Source organism: Mus musculus, chromosome 18, assembly GCF_000001635.26.
Source record: "Mus musculus strain C57BL/6J chromosome 18, GRCm38.p6 C57BL/6J".
Lineage (NCBI taxonomy): Eukaryota > Metazoa > Chordata > Mammalia > Rodentia > Muridae > Mus > Mus musculus.
In genome coordinates, this window is record NC_000084.6 from 27,503,503 (window position 1) to 27,518,849 (window position 15,347).

Sequence of the window (15,347 nt, forward strand, 5' to 3'; positions counted from 1 at the left end):
TTTATATTCCCGTGACCACTAAGGACTTTGAACAATTCTTTGAGTGCTTCTTGAACATTCGAGATTCTTCTGTTGTGAATTCTTTGTTTAGTTCTACACCCCATTTTTTGATTGGGTTGTTTGTTTTGTTGTTGTTGTTGTTTTGTTTGTTTGTTTGTTTTTTGGTGGTTAGCTTCTTGATTTCTTTATATATTTTGGATATTAGCCCTGTTTCGAATGTGGGGTTAGTGAAGGTTTTTTTTTTCCTTCCCCAATCTGTAAGTTGGCGATTTGCCCTATTTGACTATGTCCTTTGCCTTACAGAAGGTTTCCAGTTCCATGAGGTCTCCCAAAGTGGGATACAGCTCAAAGAGAGGCCCCCAAATCTGACACTACTGCTGAGGCTATGAAGGGAGTGCTCACAAAGCCTATCATGACTGCTTTCCAAAAGACCCAAATAGCACTTGAAACAGTCAAATGCAGACATTTATACCCAACCAATGGAAAGAAACTGGTAAACTCTGTGGTTGAATAAGGGAAAAGCAGGAAGAAACTTAAGAGGAGGGCGACCAGCAGTTTCAATTAACCTGGACCACTGAGATCTCTCACACACTGGACCACCAACCAGGCAGTATACACCAGTTTATATTAGGCCCCCAGCACGTATACAGCAGAGGACTGCTGGGTCTGGATGCAGTCCAAGAAGCTGCACCTAACCCTCAAGAGACTGGAGGTCTCAGAGAGTGTGGAGGTCTAGTGAGATGGGGGTTGGAGATTGGGGGTGGGGACATCCTCCGTGGGACAGGAGTGGGTGTGAGGATGAGAGGAGGTGTAGGATGTGGAACAATCATATAGTCGACTGAGAGTGGGATCAAATCTGGAGTGTAAAGAAAAAGATTAAATAAAATAGAAAAAAGAAAATAAATCTCAAACAAGCAAGCAAACAAACAGAAACAGAGTTTAGACAATTAATAGGCTATCATGAGGGTAGTTCATAAACTTTCTCTTTTGCCTCTAGCCAGATGCTAAGTTTTACATCCTCAAGCCACTGCATATGGCAGGCATGATGCAGCTTGCACTGAAATCACACTGGATAAATCCCTGTAAGCCCAAATATAACTTCCTGTTTCTCTTTCCCCTGTCAGCCTTGGTGATTTCATCTTCTGTCAGCTGTGTCTTCATGTGAACATTTTGTACAAAGCCTGGATTCTCCTGATTGTACAGTGGGCAATAATCATGGTACCTTAACAAAATAGGCATCCAGAGCTGATGCTATGTGAATAAGAGGAGAGACTGGCCTTTAATATATGCTTCTGGTATTCATTATTGTGTGATGATGAGTGATCTCTAGGTGCCATCTGCTTTGCCTATTGCTGGAGCAAGCCACTATTTTACTTCAAATAGTTCTCTTATATATTTAACATGCTAATATTTACATATTATTAAGTTACAAAACCCATGCTGATATTGTTTCAGGAACATATTCATCGTTATCACCAGTGCCTCCAAGATCAACATAGCCACCAGCATCATCCACAACATCATGCTAGAATTCAAAATGGATGATGATAAAAATGAAGAATGTTTAGGTTGCTTGAAGACCAAGGCCAAACTACAACTCTAGCCTTGGGATAAAAGGGCAAGAAAAAGGTGACTTTTGAATGTCACAGTGAACACCTGCATGAGAAAGACCTCATTCTCAGCCAATGACAGACTAGCAAAGCTGATTAGAGCCACAAAGAAAGGCAATGACACTAAGCAGGAAAAAAAAATGAATGGAGACATCCAAAGAATTTTTTTATTATCACTGAATTAAATTATACATTGAAAAAAAGAAATGAGTTTCCCTTTATAAGGTGGCATAGATAATAAGTGCCAAAAGCTATTTTTGGTCTTTTCTTTCTGCGCAGCTTCAGATTCTTAGAAGTGTTGTGAGGCTGCCTTGGTTGGATGAACTGAAGTAACAGTTATGAAGCTTCAATCTTTGTTTGACTCTATGAAACACGAATGGTGAAAGATGGCAATGAAACAAAAACAATACCAACATCATCAACATATGAGTGCCCTGCAAGTGAATGTCAGAGAATTTTCTAAGAGTTCTTAGCAGGAAGCCCCATGCTGAGAAGCACAGCCTGAAATCACTTCCCCCAGAGAGTGGCTTTGAAAACCTGGACATGCTCTGAACAGGTGTTCTAACAAGTATTGCCAACTGCATCCTTCAAGTGGGGGGGGGGGGGAGAAACACTCAGCAATTTTTCCAAAGACTTTCCGAATGAGACATTCACTCGAGAGAGCTAGAGAATAGCCTATAAAGATGGAGCAAACAGTATGAGCTTTCATAGGATAGCGGTATGTGTTGGCATGCTCATGTCCTCTTCAGATGTGCTATTGGCATACGTATAACCCTCAATTTCAAAAGTTGTCCTTTGTTAGCTTCTATTGACAGGTCTGTTCTATAAAGTAATTGCATTCAAGAGGCCTTCAAGACTAATATGTTTTTTTTTTTTAATAATAACATTATTTCATCCCATGAGTAACTTCACTGCTCTCATAAAACAAATTTCATATTTAGGAAAAGATGTTTACAAAGGCCACATAGCAGTTTAAGCTTTGACATTAATGCTAATAAAAAGCAATGATGCTGGCTTACATGGCGGTTTGCAATCTATGTCTATTCTCTAGTCACATGTCTGGTTCACATCACTAAATATATTACTAATTCTTGTCCTTTGCTAAAAAAAAAGTTTTAAAAATATCTGTTGTGTCTTCATATAAGGTTTTTTTTTTTAAGAAATTAAGTTGAAGGATATTTGAAAATTATTCTTTAAAGCCCCATAAAAATGATAGGTAGTAAGAAAGATAATTTTCAACACAGACAGTTCTAGAATAAATGAAAGCATACTTAAAATTGCTACCTTCCCTGTATTATATGTCTTCCTTTTCTCATTCTTATACTATAGCCTATACTGTACAATTATCAAAACTTATTTTCAATATAATTTACTATAAATGTGTGGTGCACTTGTTTAAGAGAAAAATACCTTCTATTTTCTTTCTCTTTCTCTTTCTCTCTCTCTCTCTCTCTCTCTCTCTCTCTCTCTCTCTCTCTCTCTCTCTCTCTCTCTCTGTGTGTGTGTGTGTGTGTAGGTGTGTGGACACTTGTGTGATAGTGAATGTTCACTGCTAACTTGGCTACATTTGGAGTTACCATGGAAACAACCCTGTATGTGGAGCTGTGATGATCTTCCCAGTAAGGTTTAACTAGAGAGGGAGACGCTACAGTTTAAGTGAGCGTCCTGTTGCATGGGGAGGATCCCTGAGCTCAGTGTGAGGGGGAAAGTGGGTTGAACATCAAGCAGTGTTTTCTTTCTGCTTTCCAACTGTGGTTTTATGTGGCCAGTTGCTACAGGTTGTTTCTGCCCGGAGTTTCCCATAATAATAGCCTCCTCCTTATGCCCTACAAACTGAAAGGCAACGTCCTTTTGTCCTCTTTTAGTTCATTTTGGCACTTACTTTGTTACAGCAGTGGGAAAGTAACCAATAAAATATCTGTATGTCATATCAAAACAAAGCAAAACAACAAAAAAACCCCAAACACCTTCCCTAACATGTTTATATACAGGCTCTAATTTTATGTGGCTCCTTTTCTACTTGTTAATGCCCAATAATCAAAGGACACACTCGGCTATTTTAATGCTAGAATTAAGAATATTAAAATATAAAGACAGATATTATAAAGAGCTGAAGATACATACAAGAGCACCTAGTTTGAGTTTACAGCTCTCTCCTCTCAGTGATATATAATGAAAAAGTAGCCAAGGATACTACTGAGGGTACACACATATCGAACATACATGAAGCTAGTTAGGGAGTAAGATAATAGGTGCACCATATAAAAGGCACATCTTTCCCATCTTTCCTGGATGTCTTGACACAAGAGATAAACATCTGCTCATCATTCCTCACTTGTAGAATTTTCCTATTCATCAGCAAAAGAACAGAAAAACTACAAGTAAAAACCCTCTAGAATGTGAGCGCACTAGACTCCTCTTCACATAATGTGAAGGAAGCAAGTTAAGCTCCACAATTTTCTCTCTCATGGTGCTGTGGGGAAGGAATATCTAATAGTACCTGTTTTGTTTATTGGATATTTATTTACATTCCTTTTCCCTGTTTCTCCTCCGCAACCCCCACTAGTCAAGACCCCTCCCCCTGATTCTATGAGGATGTGCCCCCATGTACCCACACATACTCTCATTTCACCAGGGTAACATTCCCCTACACTGGGGCATCCAGCCTTCACAGGATCAAGGGCCTCCCCTCCCAATGATGCCAGATAAGGCCATTCTCTGCTACATATGGTCCTGGAGTCATGGATCCTCTTTGTTTGGTGATTTAGTCCCTGGGGACTCTGGGTGGTCTGGATGGTTGATATTGTTCTTCCTATGGGGTTGCAAACTCCTTCATCTCATCTAGTCCTTGTCCTAACTCTTCTTTTGGGGTCCCTGTGTTTACTCAGACGGTTGGCTGTAAGCATCTGCTTCTGTATTGGTCAGGCTCTGGCAGAGCCTCTCAGGAGACAGCTAGATCAGGCTATAGTACCTGTTTTGAATCATGGTTTAAGCCTAGCAGTGCACTTGGGAGGCAGAGGCAGGCCATTTTCTGAGTTTGAGGCCAGCCTGATCTTCAGAGTGAGTTCCAAGACAGCCAGGGCTATATAGAGAAACCCTGTCTCAAAAAAAAAAATAAATAAATAAATAAAAAAGGGGAGGGGAGGGGAGGGGAGGGGAGGGGAGGGGAGGGGAGGGGAGGGGAGGGGAGGGGAGGGGAGGGGAGGGAAGGGAAGGGAAGGGAAGGGAAGGGAAGGGAAGGGAAGGGAAGGGAAGGGAAGGGAAGGGAAGGGAAGGGAAGGGAAGGGAAATAAGGTACACTCTGCCTTGGGTCTTGTTCTTAGTGAGAGAAGACATTCAGATTTACTATACAAAGGAAAAAATAGAGGTATAGCTTGTAGTTACCTACAAACAGAGTCCATCAAAAATTCCCACCAGATATATTATTAATATACCTAATGACAGTAATAGCCACAAGTTATCTGAGCCACTTATGTGAATGCAGTTAAAACACAACATTCATGCAAATGTTAGGATATGATCCCAACAAGAGCATGCAAACTTTGTTTATAATGGCAATCCACCACATCATTCTGATCATTGTGTAATCAGAAAACGGTACTGTGCTAGGATGAACTAATTTGTAAGTAACCGTATGTCTACTGGGTCCTGTACGTTCATAAAGAGAGCCTGTACCAATTCAATTTACTCAGTATTAGGGAGAGATGACTTTCGTTGTGCACATTGCTAGGGTCTATAACCATGCTCAAAGTATGCATGGATATATCTAAAAACTGCATTACAATATAATGGGCAGAATGGTGTTTGCTGGATAATTTTCATTGCTCTAGTTCAAAATGTCATTTTAAAGGACAATATACTTGTTTTAGTTGGCTTGTGCAGCTGTTATAAAAGACCTGGCATGGACGTCTTAGACTACAGATATTTCTCTTACACAGGTTGCAAGGCTGAAATTTGAAACCAAGGTATAATCATGCTTAGCTCACAATAGTGGCACTCTTCCTCACTTGTTAATGGGATTCTTTTTTTCTGCTTTGTACCTATACTTTCTGAAGGAAGGACATGATCGCCAGTGTCTATTAATTTCAAGGATCTAATTCCACCATGAGAGTCCTACCTTCATATCCTCATGTCACCATAATTAGTTCTCAAATGCCCCACTTCCAATTGTCTAGGCTGTATTATGGATTCAATGTGAATTCTCAGGGTACACAAAGATTCAGTGCAAGAAATTTGTTTAATGTTATTTTTAATTATTATTTTTAAGTAAAAAGGTGATGCACAATTTAAAATAGCATTTAAGTTCTACTCTGTTCAGATATTTCAATTAAATATATAAAATATTTAATAAAGTATATTAAATATCTCTCAAAATGATAAACTTTGGTCAGTTAAGAAGAGCTCAGTCATACTGTGGAAAAACATCTGTACTAGTCATACAAAATCTAGGAGTGTTTCACATATGGTGAACCTGTGTGTCAACACAACCCCACACATCCCTAGGAAGCCACTTTGCTTGAAAAGTGTCATCTCTGTTATGATCATTATTTTCTTCTACCTTTGTCTGACACCTGTAAAACTATTGCCGTCTCTGTCTATAGTCTCATATACCTTCTCCCACTCAAAATGGTGATCTTCTCTTGGCTGCTAGAATCAGTAACACATAGTAACTCTAAACATACTAAGAGCCAAGAAATATGTATGTATGTATGTGTGTCTATTTGTATATTTCCATAGAGCTTGGCCAAGTAGAAGGTCCATATCTATATCTAGTGTTCTTCTTGATCTTGTTTACCCAACTCCATGTAAGTTTGAGGAATATATACTCGTTTTTTGTTTGTTTGTTTGTTTGTTTTGTTTGTTTGTTTTTGTTTTGTTTTGTCTTTTTTTTGAACTCTTACCATATGTAAGCAACATTATACTCAGGATTTTAAGCATGAGCAAGATAATGTCATGAGAGAAAGCTCAAATATTAATCTTTATTTTACAGATGAGAAAATTGATTGTTGGTTTGATTGATTACATGTAAATCAATACGCAGGTCACATCTTGCCCATGAGACATTTTCTCCTATTTTATTCATGTTAAAGAAGCTCTAGAAGTTTACATCAGGACAAAAGGTTCATTCACCTACTGTCAGGGGGCCAGGGAGGCAGGGGAAGGAGATTATGCACATTCCAAAATCCTCATCCTGCCTTTGTCCTCCTTCTCTAGCATCCTCACTATTTGCCACTGATGTCAAGGCAAAATTGCTCTGCTCTGCTTTTCCATAACTATCATTTTAAGCTGAAACCCATAGGAAATAACAACTTCCAATTTTAAATGATCTCAGGTATGGGTCACCATGACATTATTTTTTACTGAGTCATCTCTCTTCCTCTCCCCCCGCCCCCTCTCTTTCACACACACACACACACATATACAATGTACCTTGTTTGAATGTACATATATACATTTAACACACCCGGGTGAAATAAGTGTGCTTTATGAAGTTATCATTAGATTTAAAGGGCATGAGCAAAGTCACCCTCCTCAATAATTTGTATGGGGTAAACGTAAGATACAGGTATGTAAAGTTGATTATGTGAGACCAGTGACAACCTTCATTCACTGAAAGCCAGATTTCATTATCCTTTAGGCTCTGTTCACTTTTGTCTGATGAAATGCTTCAACCAATCAAACTGCAGAGCTGTAGGATCGCATCACAACTCATCTGTCTGTAAAACACTCCTATACATAGTTGTCTCTAAATCCTTGTGTCTATTGTCACTAATACCAAGTGTTGCATTCTCCCTGTAACTTCAGTTGTCCTTCAGGTCTCTTCTAAACTACATGACCTACATTGGAGGTACAGAAGCCAATTTAAAATTTTTGTTGCTCTCCCATATCATTAGTATAATACCTATTAATTAGTGTGGAATAGGCATCTAGTAGATAATCTCCATTAATTTTATGTAAATGACAATAACATTTTTGCAAAATAACATGATGAAGTGGTCATCATCCGGAGTCAAAAATCGAGATTGCTTCATTTCAAGGTCATAATGGTAGCAAAGGAAGCTAAGACTGAAGATAAGATACCTAAGACTGAAGATAAGAATGTCTGCTTTAAATGAGATGTTTGGAGAATATCAAAGACTTGCTCTGCCATTATGGACATCTGCTAAATACACGCAAGGTAAACAATCACCTGAAAGATGTATTTGCTTGCATGCAGTGGGAAACATCAGCTCATTAGCTTTCTGCTTAGCTCGTTAACTCACCAGCTCGTTAGCCCTGTGCTCGTTAACTACTTAGCTCTGATTAGCTCTGCTCACTTCCTTCTCCTATCACTCACAGTGTGAATGAACTGTAAATCTGCCAGAGCAACAGATGGCTTGTCCAGGCCCAGGGAGAATGTTCACAGCTGGGGGACAGAGTTATCCTAGATTGTTCTGGCCTTTAAAACCTTCCATTTAATAACATTTGTGAGGTAAAGTTTAGCATCATATTGATAGAAAAAATAATTGGTATAGTTTACTCATTTTATGGTGTGCAAGTTTCCATGTATATGTGCAACTTGGCATGATACAAATGTGTTCTCATAACACTGCTCTTTGGCAGTGTCCATGACTGAAGGACTTCAAACAGGATCACAGCACAGAAGTATTTATTAGGACTACTTAATAAGGGTAGATGAAATACTCATTCCTTTATTGGGCATTGATTTATCCATATTGTTCTACTTCAGATTTTAATAGAAGAGAAAATATTTGCTTACTCAAATTTATGACAAACAAAATGGCAGTCGTAAATAATAAAATGAGTTTTATGAATATAGTATATTCATCAAAAGTTGGAATAAAAGAAAATATGTTGATTATCACTACTAAAACAAAATCTAATCCCAAATCCTGTCGTCTAAGCTATTCATTGGTGATGACATACTTGTCTCATATTTCTTTAATAATTAAAAGTTTGCATTGTCATCATGGCTATATCCAACAAGTCATGTATTAGAAGAATATATGATTACCTAAACTTATGCTCTATATAGCCTGGGAAGTACAGGACAGAGGGTTTCTTCTTTTTTTTTTTAAACTACAGTAGAGCTGGAGTACACCCTGTTACTCAAACTTGAAGGTCAAACAGTACCTGTAAATGCCAAAAAGCAATGGTTTGAACTCCTCATTTTCATGCAACTATGCATCTACCTGAACCTACCTGTGGTACCTAAATTCATAGTTGAGAAAGCACCTTCTGTTGGCTATCAGTCATTATAAACTTGTTGACTACTGACCAAGACTCAGTATTACAAAGAGCAAAGAATATGGTTAAGCATCGATAAGGTAGAAATGCTCCATCACTGATGCTGCCCATGGCCAAAGAAGTGAGTGATATAGTCTGGTACGTATCCAGGTCATCTCAGCACAATGGGCACACTCAGCATCTAAGTGAAACTATCCTCTGCTGACACAAAGTACAGGGACTCCAAGAACTGAGATGACAAATAAGCAAAGCTACCTGCCATACACTAACATAGTGCTTGGCCTTAACTCCATGGAAGGGCTGCTACCAGCCAAGCTGCCCTTTCTTCCTAGGCATACCTTGCCATGTATAAGTTATGCAGATTCATTCTGCATTTATTAGGTTGCCTCATTGTCTAGGAGATGAGGAGAAAATATGAAAGAAAGAAAGAAAGAAAGAAAGAAAGAGAGAGAGAGAGAGAGAGAGAGAGAGAGAGAGAGAGAGAGAGAAAGAGTAAGAGAGAGAGAGAAAGTAGCAAAAAAGAAAAAGAGCATTGAGACCTTTCTTGGCTGCCTGGGGCTCTCTCACTTTTAGGGCAAGAACTTTGCAATGGAAAATATAAACAAAATATATTTCCCAAGTACCAATAGCAAACAGACTGAAAATGCTGTTATAACTGTACAATAGTTTAAGGTCAACATATTCCTTCTTTGCGACTATGAAAACCTGACCTGAGTAAGGCATTAAAATTCATAACACAAGGAAATGAGGGACTCCTAGAAGCACTTTCTTCTATATAAGTACAAATTTCCTCTGCCTACATCTAGCATTTAAAGGAAACCATCCAGATAATTAAAATGCCTATAAATGAAATGTCAAAGTTAAATGTTTTTTTTAAGTCTTAATGCTTAGGCAAAGTGAAACCTTTATTCTAAAATAATACACTTTAAATACTAGTGAAATCTTGTGAGGGAGTTGAATAATTAAAGTTTGCCACATAAAATGGGTCTACAGGTCTCCACACAGCTTCACTACGTCTGTAACCTTTATGAAGGTGAATTCGATAATCAGTGTGTATTTCTATTGTCCTTAAATACTGCCAGTATTGAGAAATGAATATAGCCACTGTATATAAAGCTAACCATACAATGAACATGAAATATTTAATCACACAACTAAAAATCTCAGAATTGTTGAGGGAAGCAGGTTTGATTTGGGTTTCAAGTCCTTGTTTTTGGCTTATGTAGTCCTTGCTCAAATGTGATGGTGATGGTTCATTTCCGGTCCTTACTTGTGACCCTAACCTGAGATTATGTACTACAGGCTTTTTTCCTCTTTTCTTTTTCTTTTTCTTTTCTTTTTTTTCTTTTTTCTTTTTCTTTTTAGTTTTTGTGAGTCTAGCTAACATATAATTCATTTATATAGGCATCAAATGAATTGACATACAATGGTGTCTTTCATTCATCATGTAAATCAATCTAAGAGTAAATGAGTTTCTTTGGACACATTGTTAATCATAAGGTGTGTATTAAACACTGTATTCATACCATTATTGCACATAGATTATTTTTCTAGCTCTTTTGGAATGTAGGATGCCTGATAGCTGTATGAATTGGTTCCTTTGGTGACCATAGGTGAACATTAAAGCAAACACAGTTCTCAAAAAGAATGAAATTAACATGAAGTCAAGTAAAAATACAGCTTTATCCCTATGATGAAAAATAAGAACACTGGCATTGTAAATCATACACCCTCATAGCCTCCATGCTATCCCTTGTGCTACAACCCAACTCTATCTCTCTGTGATGCTCAGCAGTAAGAGACTAATCCATGTGTTCATTTGATTATTGGCTAGTGATTACACTTCCCAGGAGAAACACAAAACACTCTGAGGCTACCCCTTAGTTTTGTAGATGTTCCTTATAGGGATGACTACTTTCTAGTGTTCTGAAGGCAGTGTAGTTAAACACTGTCACTTAGTACAAGAAAGTACTCTGCAAGGCAATTTTACTTATTCTTCTGTGTGGGGAAAAGGGCTACTCACAGACAGGCTAGTGTCTAGTCGAGCTGAGGTGTGGAAACCCAGGACCCAGTGGTAATAATTCACCTACATGGGATGGTAGGCATTCCTTCATGTCTCCTGGAACCTTGCCTCCTGTCAAAGTTACTGCCCCCACAGTCTCCACAGGAGAAGCATGGCTTCTAGTCATGTAGACAATGTCCCAAGCTTCTGACCTTCAGGCTAGACTCCTCCCAGTTACCTAGCAACAACAAGATACCAGTTCACCATAAGAGGGGCTGCTTGCCCCCCCCCCTCGCTGCTCTCTCCTCTTACTCTCTTACTCTCTCTCTCTTCACTCTCTCCCTCTTATTTTAGCCTTTCTTCTCTTTCTCTCTCTCTCTCTCTCTCTCTCTCTCTCTCTCTCTCTCTCTCTCTCCTTTTCCTTCTTCTCTCCTCTTGGCCATAGCTGGTCTCCCTCTCTCTTTTCCCCTGTCTTTCTACAATAAAGCTCTAAAACCACAGACTGTCTCTGCTCATCAAGGCCAGCTGTGCTTGGACAATGGGATAGGCTTCTTCTTTTTTCCTTCTAATGAGCCATTTCTAATCTCCTGATGGAAGGACTTTCTGTGCTCCAGTCACAGACCCTATTAAGGACTCTCACCTGCATGGGAACCTCTCTCCCTCTGCCCTTTTTCCTGTAACTCTGGGGCTGAGGGTGTCACCCTGGGGCCCCTGGTATGAGGGCTGCCCCTTGTCCACCCTCTGTGGAGTGGGGTTAATAGCTTCACACAGCCAGATGCCCACCCAGAGCCTAGTGGAAAGCGTCTGGCAGTCCTCCCATGTTCACCTGCCCAGCGCACAGGAGCTCTGGCCAGATGTGGGTTCTCTCCCTCCTCCCTCCTTTTCCTACCCTCAGCTGGCCTACACTCCTGCAACTACCTACAAAGAGAAACAATTTTGATTCTGTTCTAACACTCCTAGTAAAAATGTCTGGAAGACAATGCAACACTTGATTGCGGAAAGACTATTTTATCATTACAATAGATTTTTTCAGCCAGGCTTCATGTCATACAACTTTAATCCCAGAACCCAGGAGGCTGAAAGTGGTGGGTCTCTATGAATTGGAGCCTAGCCTGGCATATATAGTGAACTCCCGAATAGCTAGGACTACAAACAGAGGGTCTGTCTCACAACAAAAAGTAACATCAACAAAATTATTTTCTTTTTGTGAAAAATATCATCTAATGTTGAATTTCTTGGTACCATGTAAAGCTACTGCCTTGAAGAAGCTCAAGTTTTGGAATTGAAGTTAATTCCACTTTCTGCTTGTTTTGCTAATATAGTCAAGGGACACATTGTATAGTCTAGTGAAAAGGTCAGTTTAGGGACTTTGGGAAGGTCATGAAACCCTTGCCACTCCCAAAGGGAGAGGCTACTTAACATTTCTCAGGCCTGAGGGTGGGGACACATTCAGCAGGACTGACTATTGCCCACTTTCAGACAAGGGAAGTGCTTGTCACCTCATTCCCTAAAGACCAATCAGTTTGAAGGGTGCACTGTTCCACCAATCATTGTGCCGAATTGACGATGCTCTCTTCTGCCCCTGGAAACCATATAAAAGCTCGCCAAATGGGTGCTGGGGGTTGCAGCCTCTCCTTTGGGCCTGGGATGACCTCAGTGCACTGGAACAATAAATTCCTCTTGCTTTTTGCATTGATCCTGGCTCCCGGTGATTCACTCAGGTGGTTCCCTGTAAGCTCAGGCTCCCCAGAGTCTTACACTAGAGATAACATGATATGCCCCAGTGTAGGGGAACGCCAGAGCCAGGAAGCAGGAATGGGTGAGTTAGGGAGCAGGGGTATAGGGGATTTTCGGAGAGGAAACTACGAAAGGGGATAACATTTGAAATGTAAATGATGAAAATATCTAATTTAAAACACACACACACACACACACACACACACATCGTGAATGTCCTTCCTTCCTTGCCAAATCCGAGCCCCACATCCCTAATCTCTCTAGAAAAGGCTGAAAAGTCTAGTTTCTCACATGGAATCATCTCGATCTTATCCACATCCTAATGTGATGTCGTGGATTCTTAAATAGTATTCATTTTATATTTGAAGTGTAAAGTTGGATTAGAAATATAATTTCAGTAAATTTGCTTGAGAAAAGTATGGTCAAAACATCAGAAACATGGAGACAGTGAGGGAGAAAAGTCAGAGCCATTCAGAGAGTCATCAACCAAGTTCTACAAGGCACAGAATTGGCCTTTGATCTGTGAATATCATTGCAAGTAAAGGGGACAATGTAAAGAACTGGTCTCTGGCATATACAGCAGAAGAGCAACTATTAGTGTGGTGTAGGAAGGCCACCTATGAAGAAGACTTTTCTCTCCAAAATGGCATTTTTCTTTGTTATTTATTGTTGCTGTCATTATTATTATTATTATTATTATTATTATTATTATTAATTGATTTTTCTGATATTGATTCACAAAAAGGGATCTACTCTAGTAGAAATAATGAATTTATGATCAAATGCTATCTCTTTTCTGAAAATCATGTATGTATATATGTAAAAAATGTGGAATTAAGGAAAACACTTGATATTGGGTTCAGTTAATTGTAGTTTTAAATCTCAATGTCCCTTATGAGAATTTTTTTTTGTAATACATATTTTATCCCTCTCCTGGTCCACCCTCTGACTGTTTCACATCCTTACTTCCTCCTCCCTCTTCCTGCCTCCACAAGAATGTCCGCCACCCCCACCCATTACACCACCAGACCTCCCTACTCCCTGGGACTTAAGGGAGTCTGTTAAGAGTTAGATGCATCTTCTCTGACTGAGACCAAAAGCAGTCCAATGCTGTTTTGTGTTGGGGGTCTCATATCAGCTGGTGTATGCTGCTTGGTTGGTGGCCCAGTGTCTGATAGATCTCAGAGGTCCAGGTTACTTGAGACTTTTGGTCCTCCTACAGGGTCACCCTCCTTCTGAGCTTCTTCTAGCTTTTCCCCAATTCAACCACAGAGGTCAGCTGCTTCTATTCATTGGTTGCATGTGAATATCTGCATCTGACTCTTTCAGTTCCTTTTTGGGTTTTTTGGAAGGCAGTCACGATAGGCTCATTTTCTGAGTACACCATAGCCTCAGCAGCAGTGTCAGGTCTTGGGACCACCCTTTGAGCTGGATCCCAGTTTGGGCCTGCCACTGGACCTCCTTTTCCTCAGGCTCTTCTCCATTTTTGTTTCTGCAGTTCTCTCAGACAGGAACAATTATGAGTTTGAGTTTTTACTGTGAGATGGCCACCCCACCCCTCACTTGATGCCCTGTGTTTCTATTGGAGGAGAATCTTTTTCTTTATTTGTAAAAAAAACTGTGAATATACAGATGCACAAACATCACTGGTTTTTCAGTAACGCCTCGTTCACAAAGGCAGAAACAGAAAAATTCAGCCTTCTGCAAATAGTTCCCTGAAGACCCCTGCTCCCTTCTACCACAGTAAGTATGGGACCTAATACAATTGAAATACAAGGGTGAGAGCACTGTGCTCCTTACGGAAGGATGTGAAACCAGAGCTATAATGTGTGTTAGATGTGGAGGGCAGTGAAACACAGAGGATGGGAAGGGAATGGAAAATGACATAAAGAGATATAAGAAGAAAGGTATGTTGAGTCCTCATACCAGGATTTACTTCTGAATTTGCCCCTCCCAACTCTGTGATGCTGCTCCCCTGTAAGGCTCAGCCTCACTCTAACTGCTTCTGTCCCTGACCATGCTTCCTGAAGTTCTTACAAAGTGGTTTGTTGATTGGTGCACAAGGAAGCCCAGAACAGAGCTGAGCATGCAGCTTTGAGGCTGCTTCCTTCCGCTGCAGAAGTCGTCTTTGATGTTCACATTCTTCCTTAACCAAATTATGAATGCTCTATTTCTCTCCATTGGCACTGTAATGAACTTTAACAATAATTATACGCAGGGCTCCCTGGGCTGGAGTTTTTTCATTTCCAATCTTTCCTCTTATTTTTCTTTAAAGCCTTCAATGCTTATAGTCTAAATTCTGTAAATCCTGGAGGAAATGTGGGGACATTAGCTATGTGCAAAAACAAAAGGAGCTTCCTATGGTTGAGTAACACTGTTAAGATTGGATGGGACCCAGTTAATGTGGAAAGGCAGGGAGGAATTTCTTTGAATGTAACGCCTATCCTAATAGAACTTCGTTTTATCTTTCAAGGCTCTGTGTGCTATGTAATGCTCATAAAGACATACTAATGTAAACAAGATTCAATAGCATCAGAATACCAAATTGCCAAGCAGCCCTTGCAATGCATCCCATCCCACAAGATCTTTCAGGCATGTGTTTTCCGTGTGCAGCCATTAAAAGAGCCACACAATTACAGTGTGAATTGCTTGCCCCAAAGCAACCTACTACATCCTCTCAGATGGAGGGGAGGTACTGAGTAAAGAGAGACCAAATTAATGATTCCCACATTTTGATGGCTTTACTTCAT